Source organism: Hemitrygon akajei, chromosome 22 (assembly GCF_048418815.1).
Source record: "Hemitrygon akajei chromosome 22, sHemAka1.3, whole genome shotgun sequence".
Classification (NCBI taxonomy): Eukaryota; Metazoa; Chordata; class Chondrichthyes; order Myliobatiformes; family Dasyatidae; genus Hemitrygon; species Hemitrygon akajei.
Window position 1 is genome coordinate 3,814,645 of NC_133145.1, and position 24,002 is coordinate 3,838,646.

The following is a 24,002-nucleotide window of genomic DNA, read 5'->3' on the forward strand; positions in this document are numbered from 1 at the left end:
TCACAGCTCACCCCAACCATAATCCCCACATCTCACAGCTCACCCCAACCATAATCCCCACATCTCACAACTCAACCCAACTACAATCCCCACAACTCACACCTCCTCCCAACCGTAATCCCCATGTCTCAAGGTTCACCCCAACCATAATTCCCACATCTCACAGCTCATCCCAGCAAAAATCGCCACATCTCACAGTTCACCCCCAGAATCCACACCTCTCACAGCTCACCCCAACGATAGTCCCCACATCTCACAGTTCACACCAACCATAATCCCCACATCTCTCAGCTCACCCCCACCATAATCCCCACATCTCACAGCTCACCCCAACCATAATCCCCACATCTCACAGCTCACCCCAACCATAATTCCCACATCTCACAGCTCATCCCAGCAAAAATCGCCACATCTCACAGTTCACCCCCAGAATCCACACCTCTCACAGCTCACCCCAACGATAATCCCCACATCTCACAGTTCACCCCAACCATAATCCCCACATCTCTCAGCTCACCCCAACCATAATCCCCACATCTCACAGCTCACCCCAACCATAATCCCCACATCTCACAGCTGACCCCAACCATAATGGCCACCTCTCACAGTTCACCCCAACCATAATCCCCAAATCTCACAGTTCATCACAACCTTAATCCCTACATTTCACAGTACATCCCAGCCACAATCCCCACATCTCACAGTTCACCCCAACCATAATCCCCACATCTCTCAGCTCACCCCAACCATAATCCCCACATCTCACAGCTCACCCCAACCATAATCCCCACATCTCACAGCTGACCCCAACCATAATGGCCACCTCTCACAGTTCACCCCAACCATAATCCCCAAATCTCACAGTTCATCACAACCTTAATCCCCACATCTCACAGTTCACCCCAGCCATAATCCCCACATCTCACAGCTCATCCCAAACACAATGCCCAAATCTCACAGTTCATCCCAACCATAATCCCCACATCTCACAGCTCACCCCAACCATAATCCCCACATCTCACAGCTCACCCCAACCATAATCCCCACATCTCACAACTCAACCCAACTACAATCCCCACAACTCACACCTCCTCCCAACCGTAATCCCCATGTCTCAAGGTTCACCCCAACCATAATTCCCACATCTCACAGCTCATCCCAGCAAAAATCGCCACATCTCACAGTTCCCCCCCAGAATCCACACCTCTCACAGCTCACCCCAACGATAGTCCCCACATCTCACAGTTCACACCAACCATAATCCCCACATCTCTCAGCTCACCCCCACCATAATCCCCACATCTCACAGCTCACCCCAACCATAATCCCCACATCTCACAGCTCACCCCAACCATAATTCCCACATCTCACAGCTCATCCCAGCAAAAATCGCCACATCTCACAGTTCACCCCCAGAATCCACACCTCTCACAGCTCACCCCAACGATAATCCCCACATCTCACAGTTCACCCCAACCATAATCCCCACATCTCTCAGCTCACCCCAACCATAATCCCCACATCTCACAGCTCACCCCAACCATAATCCCCACATCTCACAGTTCATCCCAACCATAATCCCCACATCTCTCAGCTCACCCCAACCATAATCCCCACATCTCAAAGCTTATCCCAACAATAATCCCCACATCTCAGAGCTCATCCCAGCCACAATCGCCACATCTCACATCTCAAGCACCCATCCTCCCCACAACTCACAACTCATCCCGAACCTTAATCCCCACATCTCACAAGTCAACCACAACAACAATACCAGATCTCTCCCCACAACCCAATCCATCAACATGGTATCTCACACCTCATCCCAAACATAATCCCCACATCTCACAGTTCAACCCAACCATAATCCCCACATCTCAAAACCCGCTCCGACCATAATCCCCACATCTCACAGTTCATCCCAACCATAATCCCCACATCTCACAGCTCATCCCAACCATAATCCCCACATCTCACAGTTCAGCCCAACCATAATCCCCACATCTCACAGTTCAACCCAACCATAATCTCCACATCTCACAGTTCAGCCCAACCATAATCTCCACATCTCACAGCTCATCCCAACCATAATCCCCACATCTCACAGCTCATCCCAACCATAATCCCCACATCTCACAGTTCATCCCAACCATAATCCCCACATCTCACACCTCATCCCAACCATAATCCCCACATCTCACAGTTCATCCCAACCATAATCCCCACATCTCTCAGCTCACCCCAACCATAATCCCCACATCTCAAAGCTTATCCCAACAATAATCCCCACATCTCAGAGCTCATCCCAGCCACAATCGCCACATCTCACATCTCAAGCACCCATCCTCCCCACAACTCACAACTCATCCCGAACCTTAATCCCCACATCTCACAAGTCAACCACAACAACAATACCAGATCTCTCCCCACAACCCAATCCATCAACATGGTATCTCACACCTCATCCCAAACATAATCCCCACATCTCACAGTTCAACCCAACCATAATCCCCACATCTCAAAACCCGTTCCGACCATAATCCCCACATCTCACAGTTCATCCCAACCATAATCCCCACATCTCACAGCTCATCCCAACCATAATCCCCACATCTCACAGTTCAGCCCAACCATAATCCCCACATCTCACAGCTCACCCCAACCATAATCCCCACATCTCACAGCTAACCCCAACCATAATCTCCACATGCACAGTTCATCCCAACCATAATCCCCACATCTCACAGTACATCCCAACCATAATCCCCACATCTCACAGTTCACCCCAACCATAATCTCCACATGCACAGTTCATCCCAACCATAATCCCCACATCTCACAGCTCATCCCAACCATAATCCCCACATCTCACAGTTCAGCCCAACCATAATCCCCACATCTCACAGCTCACCCCAACCATAATACCCACATCTCACAGCTAACCCCAACCATAATCTCCACATGCACAGTTCATCCCAACCATAATCCCCACATCTCACAGTACATCCCAACCATAATCCCCACATCTCACAGTTCACCCCAACCATAATCTCCACATGCACAGTTCATCCCAACCATAATCCCCACATCTCACAGCTCATCCCAACCATAATCCCCACATCTCACAGTTCACCCCAACCATAATCCCCACATCTCAAACCCCGCTCCGACCATAATCCCCACATCTCACAGCTCATCCCAACCATAATCCCCACATCTCACAGCTCATCCCAACCATAATCCCCACATCTCACAGTTCAGCCCAACCATAATCCCCACATCTCACAGCTCACCACAACCATAATCCCCACATCTCACAGTTCACCCCAACCATAATCTCCACATGCACAGTTCATCCCAACCATAATCCCCACAACTCACAGCTCATCCCAAACATAATCCCCACATCTCACAGCTCATCCCAACCATAATCCCCACATCTCACAGTTCATCCCAACCATAATCCCCACATCTAACAGCTCATCCCAAACTTAATCCCCACATCTCACAGCTGATCCCAACCATAATCCCCACATCTCACAGTTCACCCCAACCATAATCCCCAAATCTCACTGTTCATCCCAACCTTAATCCCTACATTTCACAGTACGTCCCAGCCACAATCCCCACATCTCACAGCTCATCCCAACCATAATCCCCACATCTCACAGCTCATCCAAACCATAATCCCCACATCTCACAGTTCACCCCAACCATAATCCCCACATCTCACATCTCTCCCCAACCATAATCCCCACATCTCACAGCTCATCCCAACAATAATCCCCACATCTCAGAGCTCATCCCAGCCACAATCGCCACAACTCACAGTTCACCCCCAGAATCCCCACCTCTCACAGCTCACCCCAAGCATAATCCCCATATCTCACAACTCATCCCGAAGCTTAATCCCCACATCTCACACCTCAACCACAACAACAATACCAGATCTCTCCCCACAACCCAATCCATCAATATGGTATCTCACACCTCATCCCAAACATAATCCCCACATCTCACAGTGCACCCCAACCATAATCCCCACATCTCAAACCCCGCTCCGACCATAATCCCCACATCTCACAGCTCATCCCATAATCCCCACATCTCACAGTTCAATCCAACCATAATCCCCACATCTCACAGCTCACCCCAACCATAATCCCCACATCTCACAGTTCACCCCAACCATAATCTCCACATGCACAGTTCATCCCAACCATAATCCCCACATCTCACAGCTCATCCCAACCATAATCCCCAAATCTCACAGTTCACCCCAACCATAATCCCCACATCTCAAACCCCGCTCCGACCATAATCCCCACATCACACAGCTTATTCCAACCATAATCCCCACATCTCACAGCTCATCCCAACCATAATCCCCACATCTCACAGTTCAGCCCAACCATAATCCCCACATCTCACAGCTCACCCCAACCATAATCCCCACATCTCACAGTTCACCCCAACCATAATCTCCACATGCACAGTTCATCCCAACCATAATCCCCACATCTCTCAGCTCACCCCAACCATAATCCCCACATCTCACAGCTCACCCCAACCATAATCCCCAAATCTCACAGTTCATCCCTACCTTAATCCCTACATTTCACAGTACATCCCAGCCACAATCCCCACATCTCACAGTTCATCTCAACCGTAATCCCCACATCTCACAGTTCACCCCAACCATAATCCCCACATCTCACAGCTCACCCCAACCATAATGCCCACATCTCTCAGCTCACCGCAACCATAATACCCACATCTCACAGCTAACCCCAACCATAATACCCACATCTCACAGCTAACCCCAACCATAATCTCCACATGCACAGTTCATCCCAACCATAATCCCCACATCTCACAGTACATCCCAACCATAATCCCCACATCTCACAGTTCACCCCAACCATAATCTCCACATGCACAGTTCATCCCAACCATAATCCCCACATCTCACAGCTCATCCCAACCATAATCCCCACATCTCACAGTTCACCCCAACCATAATCCCCACATCTCAAACCCCGCTCCGACCATAATCCCCACATCTCACAGCTCATCCCAACCATAATCCCCACATCTCACAGCTCATCCCAACCATAATCCCCACATCTCACAGTTCAGCCCAACCATAATCCCCACATCTCACAGCTCACCACAACCATAATCCCCACATCTCACAGTTCACCCCAACCATAATCTCCACATGCACAGTTCATCCCAACCATAATCCCCACAACTCACAGCTCATCCCAAACATAATCCCCACATCTCACAGCTCATCCCAACCATAATCCCCACATCTCACAGTTCATCCCAACCATAATCCCCACATCTAACAGCTCATCCCAAACTTAATCCCCACATCTCACAGCTGATCCCAACCATAATCCCCACATCTCACAGTTCACCCCAACCATAATCCCCAAATCTCACTGTTCATCCCAACCTTAATCCCTACATTTCACAGTACGTCCCAGCCACAATCCCCACATCTCACAGCTCATCCCAACCATAATCCCCACATCTCACAGCTCATCCAAACCATAATCCCCACATCTCACAGTTCACCCCAACCATAATCCCCACATCTCACATCTCTCCCCAACCATAATCCCCACATCTCACAGCTCATCCCAACAATAATCCCCACATCTCAGAGCTCATCCCAGCCACAATCGCCACAACTCACAGTTCACCCCCAGAATCCCCACCTCTCACAGCTCACCCCAAGCATAATCCCCATATCTCACAACTCATCCCGAAGCTTAATCCCCACATCTCACACGTCAACCACAACAACAATACCAGATCTCTCCCCACAACCCAATCCATCAATATGGTATCTCACACCTCATCCCAAACATAATCCCCACATCTCACAGTGCACCCCAACCATAATCCCCACATCTCAAACCCCGCTCCGACCATAATCCCCACATCTCACAGCTCATCCCATAATCCCCACATCTCACAGTTCAATCCAACCATAATCCCCACATCTCACAGCTCACCCCAACCATAATCCCCACATCTCACAGTTCACCCCAACCATAATCTCCACATGCACAGTTCATCCCAACCATAATCCCCACATCTCACAGCTCATCCCAACCATAATCGCCAAATCTCACAGTTCACCCCAACCATAATCCCCACATCTCAAACCCCGCTCCGACCATAATCCCCACATCACACAGCTTATTCCAACCATAATCCCCACATCTCACAGCTCATCCCAACCATAATCCCCACATCTCACAGTTCAGCCCAACCATAATCCCCACATCTCACAGCTCACCCCAACCATAATCCCCACATCTCACAGTTCACCCCAACCATAATCTCCACATGCACAGTTCATCCCAACCATAATCCCCACATCTCTCAGCTCACCCCAACCATAATCCCCACATCTCACAGCTCACCCCAACCATAATCCCCAAATCTCACAGTTCATCCCTACCTTAATCCCTACATTTCACAGTACATCCCAGCCACAATCCCCACATCTCACAGTTCATCTCAACCGTAATCCCCACATCTCACAGTTCACCCCAACCATAATCCCCACATCTCACAGCTCACCCCAACCATAATGCCCACATCTCTCAGCTCACCGCAACCATAATCCCCATATCTCACAGCTCACCCCAACCATAATCCCCATATCTCACAGCTCACCCCAACCATATTCCCCACATCTCACAGCTCACCGCAACCATAATCCCCATATCTCACAGCTCACCCCAACCATATTCCCCACATCTCACAGCTCACCCCAACCATAATCCCCACATCTCACAGTTCACCGCAACCATAATCCCCACATCTCACAGCTCACCCCAACCATATTCCCCACATCTCACAGCTCATCCCAACCGTAATCCCCACATCTCACAGCTCATCCCAACCGTAATCCCCACATCTCACAGTTCACCCCAGCCATAATCCCCACATCTCACAGCTCATCCCAAACACAATGCCCAAATCTCACAGTTCATCCCAACCATAATCCCCACATCTCACAGCTCACCCCAACCATAATCCCCACATCTCACAGCTCACCCCAACCATAATCCCCACATCTCACAACTCAACCCAACTACAATCCCCACAACTCACACCTCCTCCCAACCGTAATCCCCATGTCTCAAGGTTCACCCCAACCATAATTCCCACATCTCACAGCTCATCCCAGCAAAAATCGCCACATCTCACAGTTCACCCCCAGAATCCACACCTCTCACAGCTCACCCCAACGATAGTCCCCACATCTCACAGTTCACACCAACCATAATCCCCACATCTCTCAGCTCACCCCCACCATAATCCCCACATCTCACAGCTCACCCCAACCATAATCCCCACATCTCACAGCTCACCCCAACCATAATTCCCACATCTCACAGCTCATCCCAGCAAAAATCGCCACATCTCACAGTTCACCCCCAGAATCCACACCTCTCACAGCTCACCCCAACGATAATCCCCACATCTCACAGTTCACCCCAACCATAATCCCCACATCTCTCAGCTCACCCCAACCATAATCCCCACATCTCACAGCTGACCCCAACCATAATCCCCACATCTCACAGCTGACCCCAACCATAATGGCCACCTCTCACAGTTCACCCCAACCATAATCCCCAAATCTCACAGTTCATCACAACCTTAATCCCTACATTTCACAGTACATCCCAGCCACAATCCCCACATCTCACAGTTCACCCCAACCATAATCCCCACATCTCTCAGCTCACCCCAACCATAATCCCCACATCTCACAGTTCACCCCAACCATAATCCCCACATCTCACAGCTCACCCCAACCATAATCCCCACATCTCACAGCTGACCCCAACCATAATGGCCACCTCTCACAGTTCACCCCAACCATAATCCCCAAATCTCACAGTTCATCACAATCTTAATCCCCACATCTCACAGTTCACCCCAGCCATAATCCCCACATCTCACAGCTCATCCCAAACACAATGCCCAAATCTCACAGTTCATCCCAACCATAATCCCCACATCTCACAGCTCACCCCAACCATAATCCCCACATCTCACAGCTCACCCCAACCATAATCCCCACATCTCACAACTCAACCCAACTACAATCCCCACAACTCACACCTCCTCCCAACCGTAATCCCCATGTCTCAAGGTTCACCCCAACCATAATTCCCACATCTCACAGCTCATCCCAGCAAAAATCGCCACATCTCACAGTTCCCCCCCAGAATCCACACCTCTCACAGCTCACCCCAACGATAGTCCCCACATCTCACAGTTCACACCAACCATAATCCCCACATCTCTCAGCTCACCCCCACCATAATCCCCACATCTCACAGCTCACCTCAACCATAATCCCCACATCTCACAGCTCACCCCAACCATAATTCCCACATCTCACAGCTCATCCCAGCAAAAATCGCCACATCTCACAGTTCACCCCCAGAATCCACACCTCTCACAGCTCACCCCAACGATAATCCCCACATCTCACAGTTCACCCCAACCATAATCCCCACATCTCTCAGCTCACCCCAACCATAATCCCCACATCTCACAGCTCACCCCAACCATAATCCCCACATCTCACAGCTGACCCCAACCATAATGGCCACCTCTCACAGTTCACCCCAACCATAATCCCCAAATCTCACAGTTCATCACAACCTTAATCCCTACATTTCACAGTACATCCCAGCCACAATCCCCACATCTCACAGCTCATCCAAACCATAATCCCCTCATCTCACAGTTCACCCCAACCATAATCCCCACATCTCTCAGCTCACCCCAACCATAATCCCCACATCTCACAGCTCATCCCAACAATAAACCCCACATCTCACAGCTCATCCCAGCCACAATCCCCACATCTCACAGTTCACCCCCAGAATCCCCACCTCTCACAGATCACCCCAACCATAATCCCCACATCTCACAGATCACCCCAACCATAATCCCCACATCTCACTGTTCACCCCAACCATAATCCCCATATCTCACAGCTCACCAAAACCATATTCCCCACCTCTCACAGCTCATCCCAAACATAATGCCCACATCTCACAGCTCATCCCAACCATAATCCCCACATCTCACAGCTCAACCCAACTACAATCCCCACAACTCACACCTCCTCCCATCCATAATCCCCACGTCTCAAGGTTCACCCCAACCATAATTCGCACATCTCACAGCTCATCCCAGCAAAAATCGCCACATCTCACAGTTCACCCCCAGATTCCCCACCTCTCACAGCTCACCCCAACCATAATCCCCACATCTCACAGCTCACCCCAACTATATTCCCCACATCTCACAGCTCATCCCAACCATAATCCCCACATCTCACAGTTCATCTCAACCGTATTCCCCACATCTCACAGCTCACCACAACGATTATCCCCACATCTCACAACTCAACCCAACTACAATCCCCACAACTCACACCTCCTCCCAACCGTAATCCCCATGTCTCAAGGTTCACCCCAACCATAATTCCCACATCTCACAGCTCATCCCAGCAAAAATCGCCACATCTCACAGTTCACCCCCAGAATCCACACCTCTCACAGCTCACCCCAACGATAGTCCCCACATCTCACAGTTCACACCAACCATAATCCCCACATCTCTCAGCTCACCCCAACCATAATCCCCACATCTCCAGCTCACCCCAACCATAATCCCCACATCTCACAGCTCACCCCAACCATAATTCCCACATCTCACAGCTCATCCCAGCAAAAATCGCCACATCTCACAGTTCACCCCCAGAATCCACACCTCTCACAGCTCACCCCAACGATAATCCCCACATCTCACAGTTCACCCCAACCATAATCCCCACATCTCTCAGCTCACCCCAACCATAATCCCCACATCTCACAGCTCACCCCAACCATAATCCCCACATCTCACAGCTGACCCCAACCATAATGGCCACCTCTCACAGTTCACCCCAACCATAATCCCCAAATCTCACAGTTCATCACAACCTTAATCCCTACATTTCACAGTACATCCCAGCCACAATCCCCACATCTCACAGCTCATCCAAACCATAATCCCCTCATCTCACAGTTCACCCCAACCATAATCCCCACATCTCTCAGCTCACCCCAACCATAATCCCCACATCTCACAGCTCATCCCAACAATAAACCCCACATCTCACAGCTCATCCCAGCCACAATCCCCACATCTCACAGTTCACCCCCAGAATCCCCACCTCTCACAGATCACCCCAACCATAATCCCCACATCTCACAGATCACCCCAACCATAATCCCCACATCTCACTGTTCACCCCAACCATAATCCCCATATCTCACAGATCACCCCAACCATATTCCCCACCTCTCACAGCTCATCCCAAACATAATGCCCTCATCTCACAGCTCATCCCAACCATAATCCCCACATCTCACAGCTCAACCCAACTACAATCCCCACAACTCACACCTCATCCCATCCATAATTCCCACGTCTCAAGGTTCACCCCAACCATAATTCGCACATCTCACAGCTCATCCCAGCAAAAATCGCCACATCTCACAGTTCACCCCCAGATTCCCCACCTCTCACAGCTCACCCCAACCATAATCCCCACATCTCACAGCTCATCCCAACCATAATCCCCACATCTCACAGCTCACCCCTACCATAATCCCCACATCTCACAGCTCACACCAACCATATTCCCCACATCTCACAGCTCATCCCAACCGTAATCCCCACATCTCACTGCTCATCCCAACCATAATCCCCACATCTCACAATTCATCTCAACCGTAATCCCCACATCTCACAGTTCACCCCAACCATAATCCCCACATCTCTCAGCTCACCCCAACCATAATCCCCACATCACACAGCTCAGCCCAACCATAATGGCCACATCTCTCAGCTCACCCCAACCATAATCCCCATATCTCACAGCTCACCCCAAACATAATCCCCACATCTCACAGTTCACCGAAACCATAATCCCCACATCTCACAGCTCACCCCAACCATATTCCCCACATCTCACAGCTCATCCCAACCTTAATCCCCACATCTCACAGCTCATCCAAACCATAATCCCCACATCTCACAGTTCATCTCAACCGTAATCCCCACATCTCACAGTTCATCTCAACCGTAATCCCCACATCTCACAGCTCACCCCAACCATTATCCCCACATCTCACAACTCAACCCAACTACAATCCCCACAACTCAAACCTCATCCCAACCATAATCTCCACATCTCACACCTCCTCCCAACCATAATCCCCACGTCACAAAGTTCACCCCAACCATAATCCCAACATCTCACAGCTCATCCCAGCCACAATCGCCACAACTCACAGTTCACCCCCAGAATCCCCCTCTCACAGCTCACCCCAAGCATAATCCCCATATCTCACAGCTCATCCCAACCATAATCCCCACATCTCACAGTTCACCCCAACCATAATCCCCACATCTCACAGCTCATCACAACCATAATCCACACATCTCACAGTTCACCCCAACCATTATCCCCACATCTCACATCTCACCCCAAACATAATCCCCACAACTCTCAGCTCACCCCAACCATAATCCCCACATCTCACAGCTCATCCCAACCATAATCCCCACATCTCACAGCTCATCCCAACCATAATCCCCACATCTCACAGCTCATCCCAACGATAATCCCCACATCTCACAGCTCATCCCAACCATAATCTCCACATGCACAGTTCATCCCAACCATAATCCCCACATCTCACAGTACATCCCAACCATAATCCCCACATCTCACAGTTCACCCCAACCATAATCTCCACATGCACAGTTCATCCCAACCATAATTGCCACATCTCACAGCTCATCCCAACCATAATCCCCACATCTCACAGTTCAGCACAACCATAATCCCCACATCTCACAGCTCACCCCAACCATAATCCCCACATCTCACAGCTAACCCCAACCATAATCTCCACATGCACAGTTCATCCCAACCATAATCCCCACATCTCACAGTACATCCCAACCATAATCCCCACATCTCACAGTTCACCCCAACCATAATCTCCACATGCACAGTTCATCCCAACCATAATCCCCACATCTCACAGCTCATCCCAACCATAATCCCCACATCTCACAGTTCACCCCAACCATAATCCCCACATCTCAAACCCCGCTCCGACCATAATCCCCACATCTCACAGCTCATCCCAACCATAATCCCCACATCTCACAGCTCATCCCAACCATAATCCCCACATCTCACAGTTCAGCCCAACCATAATCCCCACATCTCACAGTTCACCCCAACCATAATCTCCACATGCACAGTTCATCCCAACCATAATCCCCACATCTCACAGCTCATCCCAACCATAATCCCCACATCTCACAGTTCACCCCAACCATAATCTCCACATGCACAGTTCATCCCAACCATAATCCCCACATCTCAAACCCCGCTCCGACCATAATCCCCACATCTCACAGCTCATCCCAAACATAATCCCCACATCTCACAGCTCATCCCAACCATAATCCCCACATCTAACAGCTCATCCCAAACTTAATCCCCACATCTCACAGCTGATCCCAACCATAATCCCCACATCTCACAGTTCACCCCAACCATAATCCCCAAATCTCACTGTTCATCCCAACCTTAATCCCTACATTTCACAGTACGTCCCAGCCACAATCCCAACATCTCACAGCTCATCCCAACCATAATCCCCACATCTCACAGCTCATCTCAACCATAATCCCCACATCTCACCTTTCACCCCAACCATAATCCCCACATCTCTCAGCTCACCCCAACCATAATCCCCACATCTCACAGCTCTCCCCAAACATAATCCCCACATCTCACAGCTCATCCCAACAATAATTCCCACATCTCAGAGCTCATCCCAACCACAATCGCCACAACTCACAGTTCACCCCCAGAATCCCCACCTCTCACAGCTCACCCCAAGGATAATCCCCATATCTCACAGCTCATCCCAACCATAATCCCCACATCTCACAGTTCACCCCAACCATAATCCCCACATCTCACATCTCTCCCCAACCATAATCCCCACATCTCACAGCTCATCCCAACAATAATCCCCACATCTCAGAGCTCATCCCAGCCACAATCGCCACAACTCACAGTTCACCCCCTGAATCTCCACCTCTCACAGCTCACCCCAAGCATAATCCCCATATCTCACAACTCATCCCGAACCTTAATCCCCACATCTCACACGTCAACCACAACAACAATACCAGATCTCTCCCCACAACCCAATCCATCAATATGGTATCTCACACCTCATCCCAAACATAATCCCCACATCTCACAGTGCACCCCAACCATAATCCCCACATCTCACAGCTCATCCCATAATCCCCACATCTCACAGTTCAGTCCAACCATAATCCCCACATCTCACAGCTCATCCCATAATCCCCACATCTCACAGTTCAGTCCAACCATAATCCCCACATCTCACAGCTCACCCCAACCATAATCCCCACATCTCACAGTTCACCCCAACCATAATCTCCACATGCACAGTTCATCCCAACCATAATCCCCACATCTCACAGCTCATCCCAACCATAATCCCCACATCTCACAGTTCACCCAACCATAATCCCCACATCTCAAACCCCGCTCCGACCATAATCCCCACATCACACAGCTTATTCCAACCATAATCCCCACATCTCACAGCTCATCCCAACCATAATCCCCACATCTCACAGTTCAGCCCAACCATAATCCCCACATCTCACAGCTCACCCCAACCATAATCCCCACATCTCACAGTTCACCCCAACCATAATCTCCACATGCACAGTTCAACCCAGCCATAATCCCCACATCTCACAGCTCATCCCAAACATAATCCCCTCATCTCACAGTTCACCCCAACCATAATCCCCACATCTCTCAGCTCACCCCAACCATAATCCCCACATCTCACAGCTCACCCCAACCATAATCCCCAAATCTCACAGTTCATCCCTACCTTAATCCCTACATTTCACAGTACATCCCAGCCACAATCCCCACATCTCACAGTTCATCTCAACCGTAATCCCCACATCTCACAGTTCACCCCAACCATAATCCCCACATCTCACAGCTCACCCCAACCATAATGCCCACATCTCTCAGCTCACCGCAACCATAATCCCGATATCTCACAGCTCACCCCAACCATAATCCCCACATCTCACAGTTCACCGCAACCATAATCCCCACATCTCACAGCTCACCCCAACCACATTCCCCACATCTCACAGCTCATCCCAACCGTAATCCCCACATCTCACAGCTCATCCCAACCGTAATCCCCACATCTCACAGTTCACCCCAGCCATAATCCCCACATCTCACAGCTCATCCCAAACACAATGCCCAAATCTCACAGTTCATCCCAACCGTAATCCCCACATCTCACAGCTCATCCCAACCATAATCCCCACATCTCACAGCTCACCCCAACCGTAATCCCCACATCTCACAGTTCACCCCAGCCATAATCCCCACATCTCACAGCTCACCCCAACCACATTCCCCACATCTCACAGCTCATCCCAACCGTAATCCCCTCATCTCACAGTTCACCCCAACTATATTCCCCACATCTCACAGCTCATCCCAACCATAATCCCCACATCTCACAGTTCATCTCAACCGTATTCCCCACATCTCACAGCTCACCACAACCATTATCCGCACATCTCACAACTCAACCCAACTACAATCCCCACAACTCACACCTCCTCCCAACCATAATCCCCATGTCTCAAGGTTCACCCCAACCATAATTCCCACATCTCACAGCTTATCCCAGCAAAAATCGCCACATCTCACAATTCACCCCCAGAATCCACACCTCTCACAGCTCACCCCAACGATAATCCCCACATCTCACAGTTCACCCCAACCATAATCCCCACATCTCTCAGCTCACCTCAACCATAATCCCCACATCTCACAGCTCACCCCAACCATAATCCCCACATCTCTCAGCTCACCCCAACCATAATTCCCACATCTCACAGCTCATCCCAGCAAAAATCGCCACATCTCACAGTTCACCCCCAGAATCCACACCTCTCACAGCTCACCCCAACGATAATCCCCACATCTCACAGTTCACCCCAACCATAATCCCCACATCTCTCAGCTCACCCCAACCATAATCCCCACATCTCACAGCTCACCCCAACCATAATCCCCACATCTCACAGCTGACCCCAACCATAATGGCCACCTCTCACAGTTCACCCCAACCATAATCCCCAAATCTCACAGTTCATCCCAACCTTAATCCCTACATTTCACAGTACATCCCAGCCACAATCCCCACATCTCACAGCTCATCCAAACCATAATCCCCTCATCTCACAGTTCACCCCAACCATAATCCCCACATCTCTCAGCTCACCCCAACCATAATCCCCACATCTCACAGCTCATCCCAACAATAAACCCCACATCTCACAGCTCATCCCAGCCACAATCCCCACATCTCACAGTTCACCCCCAGAATCCCCACCTCTACAGATCACCCCAACCATAATCCCCACATCTCACAGATCACCCCAACCATAATCCCCACATCTCACTGTTCACCCCAACCATAATCCCCATATCTCACAGTTCACCCCAAACATAATCCCCACATCTCACAGTTCACCGCAACCATAATCCCCACATCTCACAGCTCACCCCAACCATATTCCCCACATCTCACAGCTCATCCCAACCTTAATCCCCACATCTCACAGCTCATCCAAACCATAATCCCCACATCTCACAGTTCATCTCAACCGTAATCCCCACATCTCACAGTTCATCTCAACCGTAATCCCCACATCTCACAGCTCACCCCAACCATTATCCGCACATCTCACAACTCAACCCAACTACAATCCCCACAACTCAAACCTCATCCCAACCATAATCCCCACATCTCACACCTCCTCCCAACCATAATCCCCACGTCACAAAGTTCACCCCAACCATAATCCCAACATCTCACAGCTCATCCCAGCCACAATCGCCACAACTCACAGTTCACCCCCAGAATCCCCACCTCTCACAGCTCACCCCAAGCATAATCCCCATATCTCACAGCTCATCCCAACCATAATCCCCACATCTCACAGTTCACCCCAACCATAATCCCCACATCTCACAGCTCATCACAACCATAATCCCCACATCTCACAGTTCACCCCAACCATTATCCCCACATCTCACATCTCACCCCAACCATAATCCCCACAACTCTCAGCTCACCCCAACCATAATCCCCACATCTCACAGCTCATCCGAACCAAAATCCCCACATCTCACAGCTCATCCCAACCATAATCTCCACATGCACAGTTCATCCCAACCATAATCCCCACATCTCACAGTACATCCCAACCATAATCCCCACATCTCACAGTTCACCCCAACCATAATCTCCACATGCACAGTTCATCCCAACCATAATCCCCACATCTCACAGCTCATCCAAACCATAATCCCCACATCTCACAGTTCACCCCAACCATAATCCCCACATCTCACAGCTCATCTCAACCATAATCCCCACATCTCACATTTCACCCCAATCATAATCCCCACATCTCTCAGCTCACCCCAACCATAATCCCCACATCTCACATCTCTCCCCAACCATAATCCCCACATCTCACAGCTCATCCCAACAATAATCCCCACATATCAGAGCTCATCCCAGCCACAATCGCCACATCTCACATCTCAAGCACCCATCCTCCCCACAACTCACAACTCATCCCGAACCTTAATCCCCACATCTCACACGTCAACCACAACAACAATACCAGATCTCTCCCCACAACCCAATCCATCAATATGGTATCTCACACCTCATCCCAAACATAATCCCCACATCTCACAGTGCACCCCAACCATAATCCCCACATCTCAAACCCCGCTCCGACCATAATCCCCACATCTCACAGCTCATCCCAACCATAATCCCCACATCTCACAGTTCATCTCAACCGTATTACCCACATCTCACAGCTCACCACAACCATGATCCCCACATCTCACAACTCAACCCAACTACAATCCCCACAACTCACACCTCCTCCCAACCATAATCCCCATGTCTCAAGGTTCACCCCAACCATAATTCCCACATCTCACAGCTCATCCCAGTAAAAATCGCCACATCTCACAGTTCACCCCCAGAATCCACACCTCTCACAGCTCACCCCAACGATAATCCCCACATCTCACAGTTCACCCCAACCATAATCCCCACATCTCTCAGCTCACCCCAACCATAATCTCCACATCTCACAGCTCACCCCAACCATAATCCCCACATCTCTCAGCTCACCCCAACCATAATTCCCACATCTCACAGCTCATCCCAGCAAAAATCGCCACATCTCACAGTTCACCCCCAGAATCCACACCTCTCACAGCTCACCCCAACGATAATCCCCACATCTCACAGTTCACCCCAACCACAATCCCCACATCTCTCAGCTCACCCCAACCATAATCCCCACATCTCACAGCTCACCCCAACCATAATCCCCACATCTCACAGCTGACCCCAACCATAATGGCCACCTCTCACAGTTCACCCCAACCATAATCCCCAAGTCTCACAGTTCATCCCAACCTTAATCCCTACATTTCACAGTACATCCCAGCCACAATCCCCACATCTCACAGCTCATCCAAACCATAATCCCCTCATCTCACAGTTCACCCCAACCATAATCCCCACATCTCTCAGCTCACCCCAACCATAATCCCCACATCTCACAGCTCATCCCAGCAATAAACCCCACATCTCACAGCTCATCCCAGCCACAATCCCCACATCTCACAGTTCACCCCCAGAATCCCCACCTCTCACAGATCACCCCAACCATAATCCCCACATCTCACAGATCACCCCAACCATAATCCCCACATCTCACTGTTCACCCCAACCATAATCCCCACATCTCACAGATCACCCCAACCATAATCCCCACATCTCACAGCTCACCCCAACCATAATCCCCATATCTCACACCTCACCACAACCATATTCCCCACCTCTCACAGATCATCCCAAACATATTGCCCACATCTCACAGCTCATCCCAACCATAATCCCCACATCTCACAGCTCAACCCAACTACAATCCCCACAACTCACACCTCCTCCCATCCATAATCCCCAAGTCTCAAGGTTCACCCCAACCATAATTCGCACATCTCACAGCTCATCCCAGCAAAAATCGCCACATCTCACAGTTCACCCCCAGATTCCCCACCTCTCACAGCTCACCCCAACCATAATCCCCACATCTCACAGCTCACCCCAACCATAATCCCCAAATCTCACAGTTCATCCCTACCTTAATCCCTACTTTTCACAGCTCACCCCAACCATAATCCCCACATCTCACAGCTCACACCAACCATATTCCCCACATCTCACAGCTCATCCCAACCGTAATCCCCACATCTCACTGCTCATCCCAACCATAATCCCCACATCTCACAATTCATCTCAACCATAATCCCCACATCTCACAGCTCACCCCAACCATAATCCCCAAATCTCACAGTTCATCCCTACCTTAATCCCTACATTTCACAGCTCACCCCAACCATAATCCCCACATCTCACAGCTCATACCAACCATATTCCCCACATCTCACAGCTCATCCCAACCGTAATCCCCACATCTCACAGCTCACCCCAACCAAATGGCCACATCTCTCAGCTCACCCCAACCATAATCCCCATATCTCACAGCTCACCCCAAACATAATCCCCACATCTCACAGTTCACCGCAACCATAATCCCCACATCTCACAGCTCACCCCAACCATATTCCCCACATCTCACAGCTCATCCCAACCTTAATCCCCACATCTCACAGCTCATCCAAACCATAATCCCCACATCTCACAGTTCATCTCAACCGTAATCCCCACATCTCACAGTTCATATCAACCGTAATCCCCACATCTCACAGCTCACCCCAACCATAATCCCCACGTCACAAAGTTCACCCCAACCATAATCCCAACATCTCACAGCTCATCCCAGCCACAATCGCCACAACTCACAGTTCACCCCCAGAATCCCCACCTCTCACAGCTCACCCCAAGCATAATCCCCATATCTCACAGCTCATCCCAACCATAATCCCCACATCTCACAGTTCACCCCAACCATAGTCCCCACATCTCACAGCTCATCACAACCATAATCCCCACATCTCACAGTTCAACCCAACCATTATCCCCACATCTCACATCTCACCCCAACCATAATCCCCACAACTCTCCTCTCACTCCAACCATAATCCCCACATCTCACAGCTCATCCCAACCATAATCCCCACATCTCACAGCTCATCCCAACCATAATCCCCAGATCTCACAGATCATTCCAGACACAATCGCCACATCTCACAGTTCACCCCCAGAATCCCCACCTCTCACAGCTCACCCCAACAATAATCCCCACATCTCACAGTTCACACCAACCATAATCCCCACATCTCTCAGCTCACGCCAACCATAATCCCCACATCTCACAGCTCATACCAAGCATAATCCCCACATCTCACAGTTCACCCCAGCCATAATCCCCACATCTCACAGCTCATCCCAACCATAATCACCACATCTCACAGTTCACCCCAACCATAATCCCCACATCTCACAGCTCATCCCAAACACAATGCCTAAATCTCACAGTTCATCCCAACCATAATCCCCACATCTCACAGCTCACCCCAACCTTATTCCCCACATCTCACAGCTCATCCCAACCGTAATCCCCACATCTCACAGCTCATCCCAACCATAATCCCCACATCTCACAGCTCATCTCAACCGTAATCCCCACATCTCACAGCTCACCCCAACCATTATCCCCACATCTCACAACTCAACCCAACTACAATCCCCACAACTCACATCTCCTCCCAACCATAATTCCTACGTCTCAAGGTTCACCCCAACCATAATTCCCACATCTCACAGCTCATCCCAGCAAAAATCGCCACATCTCACAGTTCACCCCCAGAATCCCCACCTCTCACAGCTCACCCCAACCATAATCCCCACATCTCACAGTTCACCCCAACCATAATCCCCACATCTCTCAGCTCACCCCAACCATAATCCCCACATCTCAGAGCTCACCCCAACCATAATCCCCAAATCTCACAGTTCATCCCTACATTAATCCCTACATTTCACAGTACATCCCAGCCACAATCCCCACATCTCACAGTTCATCACAACCGTAATCCCCACATCTCACAGCTCATCCCAACCATAATCCCCACATCTCACAGCTCACCACAACCATATTCCCCACATCTCACAGCTCATCCCAACCATAATCACCACATCTCACAGTTCACCCCAACCATAATCCACACATCTCACAGCTCACCCCAACCATAATGCCCACATCTCTCAGCTCACCCCAACCATAATCCCCATATCTCACAGCTCACCCCAACCATAATCCCCACATCTAACAGTTCACCCCAACCATAATCCCCACATCTCACAGTTCACCGCAACCATAATCCCCACATCTCACAGTTCACCCCAACCATAATCCCCACATCTCACAGCTCACCCCAACCATAATCCCCACATCTAACAGTTCACCGCAACCATAATCCCCACATCTAACAGTTCACCCCAACCATAATCCCCACATCTCACAGTTCACCCCAACCATAATCCCCACATCTCACAGTTCACCGCAAACATCATCCCCACATCTCACAGCTCATCCCAACCGTAATCCCCACATCTCACAGCTCATCCCAACCGTAATCCCCACATCTCACAGTTCATGTCAACCGTAATCTCCACATCTCACAGCTCACCCCAACCATTATCCCCACATCTCACAACTCAACCCAATTAAAATCCCCACAACTCACACCTCCTCCCAACCATAATCCCCACATCTCACAGCTCATCCCATCCATAATCCCCACGTCTCAAAGTTCTCCCCAACCATAATCGCAACATCTCACAGCTCATCCCAACCATAATCCCCACATCTCACAGTTCAGCCCAACCATAAACCCCACATCTCACAGCTCATCCCAACCATAATCACCACATCTCTCAGCTCACCCCAACCATAATCCGCACATCTCACAGCTCATCCCAACCATAATCCCCACATCTCACAGTTCACCCCAAGCATAATCCCCACATCTCTCAGCTCACCCCAACCATAATCCCCACATCTCTCAGCTCACCCCAACCATAATCCCCACATCTCTCAGCTCACCCCAACCATAATCCCCACATCTCACAGATCATCCCAGACACAATCGCCACATCTCACAGTTCACCCCAACCATAATCCCCACATCTCTCAGCTAACCCCAACCATAATCCCCACATCTCACAGCTCACCCCAACCATAATCCCCAAATCTCACAGTTCATCCCTACCTTAATCCCTACATTTCACAGTACATCCCAGCCACAATCCCCACATCTCACAGTTCATCTCAACCGTAATCATCACATCTCACAGTTCACCCCAACCATAATCCCCACATCTCACAGCTCACGGCAACCATAATCCCCATATCTCACAGCTCACCCCAACCATAATCCCCACATCTCACAGTTCACCGCAACCATAATCCCCACATCTCACAGCTCACCCCAACCATATTCCCCACATCTCACAGCTCATCCCAACCGTAATCCCCACATCTCACAGCTCATCCCAACCGTAATCCCCACATCTCACAGTTCACCCCAGCCATAATCCCCACATCTCACAGCTCATCCCAATCACAATGCCCAAATCTCACAGTTCATCCCAACCATAATCCCCACATCTCACAGCTCACCCCAACCATAATCCCCACATCTCACAGCTCACCCCAACTATATTCCCCACATCTCTCAGCTCATCCCAACCATAATCCCCACATCTCACAGTTCATCTCAACCGTATTACCCACATCTCACAGCTCACCACAACCATTATCCCCACATCTCACAACTCAACCCAACTACAATCCCCACAACTCACACCTCCTCCCAACCATAATCCCCATGTCTCAAGGTTCACCCCAACCATAATTCCCACATCTCACAGCTCATCCCAGCAAAAATCGCCACATCTCACAGTTCACCCCCAGAATCCACACCTCTCACAGCTCACCCCAACGATAATCCCCACATCTCACAGTTCACCCCAACCATAATCCCCACATCTCTCAGCTCACCCCAACCATAATCCCCACATCTCACAGCTCACCCCAACCATAATCCCCACATCTCTCAGCTCACCCCAACCATAATTCCCACATCTCACAGCTCATCCCAGCAAAAATCGCCACATCTCACAGTTCACCCCCAGAATCCACACCTCTCACAGCTCACCCCAACGATAATCCCCACATCTCACAGTTCACCCCAACCATAATCCCCACATCTCTCAGCTCACCCCAACCATAATCCCCACATCTCACAGCTCACCCCAACCATAATCCCCACATCTCACAGCTGACCCCAACCATAATGGCCACCTCTCACAGTTCACCCCAACCATAATCCCCAAATCTCACAGTTCATCCCAACCTTAATCCCTACATTTCACAGTACATCCCAGCCACAATCCCCACATCTCACAGCTCACCACAACCATATTCCCCACATCTCACAGCTCATCCCAACCATAATCACCACATCTCACAGTTCATCCCAACCATAATCCACACATCTCACAGCTCACCCCAACCATAATGCCCACATCTCTCAGCTCACCCCAACCATAATCCCCATATCTCACAGCTCACCCCAACCATAATCCCCACATCTAACAGTTCACCCCAACCATAATCCCCACATCTCACAGTTCACCGCAACCATAATCCCCACATCTCACAGTTCACCCCAACCATAATCCCCACATCTCACAGCTCACCCCAACCATAATCCCCACATCTAACAGTTCACCGCAACCATAATCCCCACATCTAACAGTTCACCCCAACCATAATCCCCACATCTCACAGTTCACCCCAACCATAATCCCCACATCTCACAGTTCACCGCAACCATCATCCCCACATCTCACAGCTCATCCCAACCGTAATCCCCACATCTCACAGCTCATCCCAACCGTAATCCCCACATCTCACAGTTCATCTCAACCGTAATCTCCACATCTCACAGCTCACCCCAACCATTATCCCCACATCTCACAACTCAACCCAACTAAAATCCCCACAACTCACACCTCCTCCCAACCATAATCCCCACATCTCACAGCTCATCCCAACCATAATCCCCACGTCTCAAAGTTCTCCCCAACCATAATCGCAACATCTCACAGCTCATCCCAACCATAATCCCCACATCTCACAGTTCAGCCCAACCATAATCCCCACATCTCACAGCTCATCCCAACCATAATCACCACATCTCTCAGCTCACCCCAACCATAATCCGCACATCTCACAGCTCATCCCAACCATAATCCCCACATCTCACAGTTCACCCCAAGCATAATCCCCACATCTCTCAGCTCACCCCAACCATAATCCCCACATCTCACAGTTCACCCCAACCATAATCCCCACATCTCAAACCCCGCTCCGACCATAATCCCCACATCTCAGAGCTCATCCCAACCATAATCCCCACATCTCACAGCTCATCCCAACCATAATCCCCACATCTCACAGTTCAGCCCAACAATAATCCCCACATCTCACAGCTCACCACAACCATAATCCCCACATCTCACAGTTCACCCCAACCATAATCTCCACATGCACAGTTCATCCCAACCATAATCCCCACATCTCACAGCTCATCCCAAACATAATCCCCAAATCTCACAGCTCATCCCAACCATAATCCCCACATCTCACAG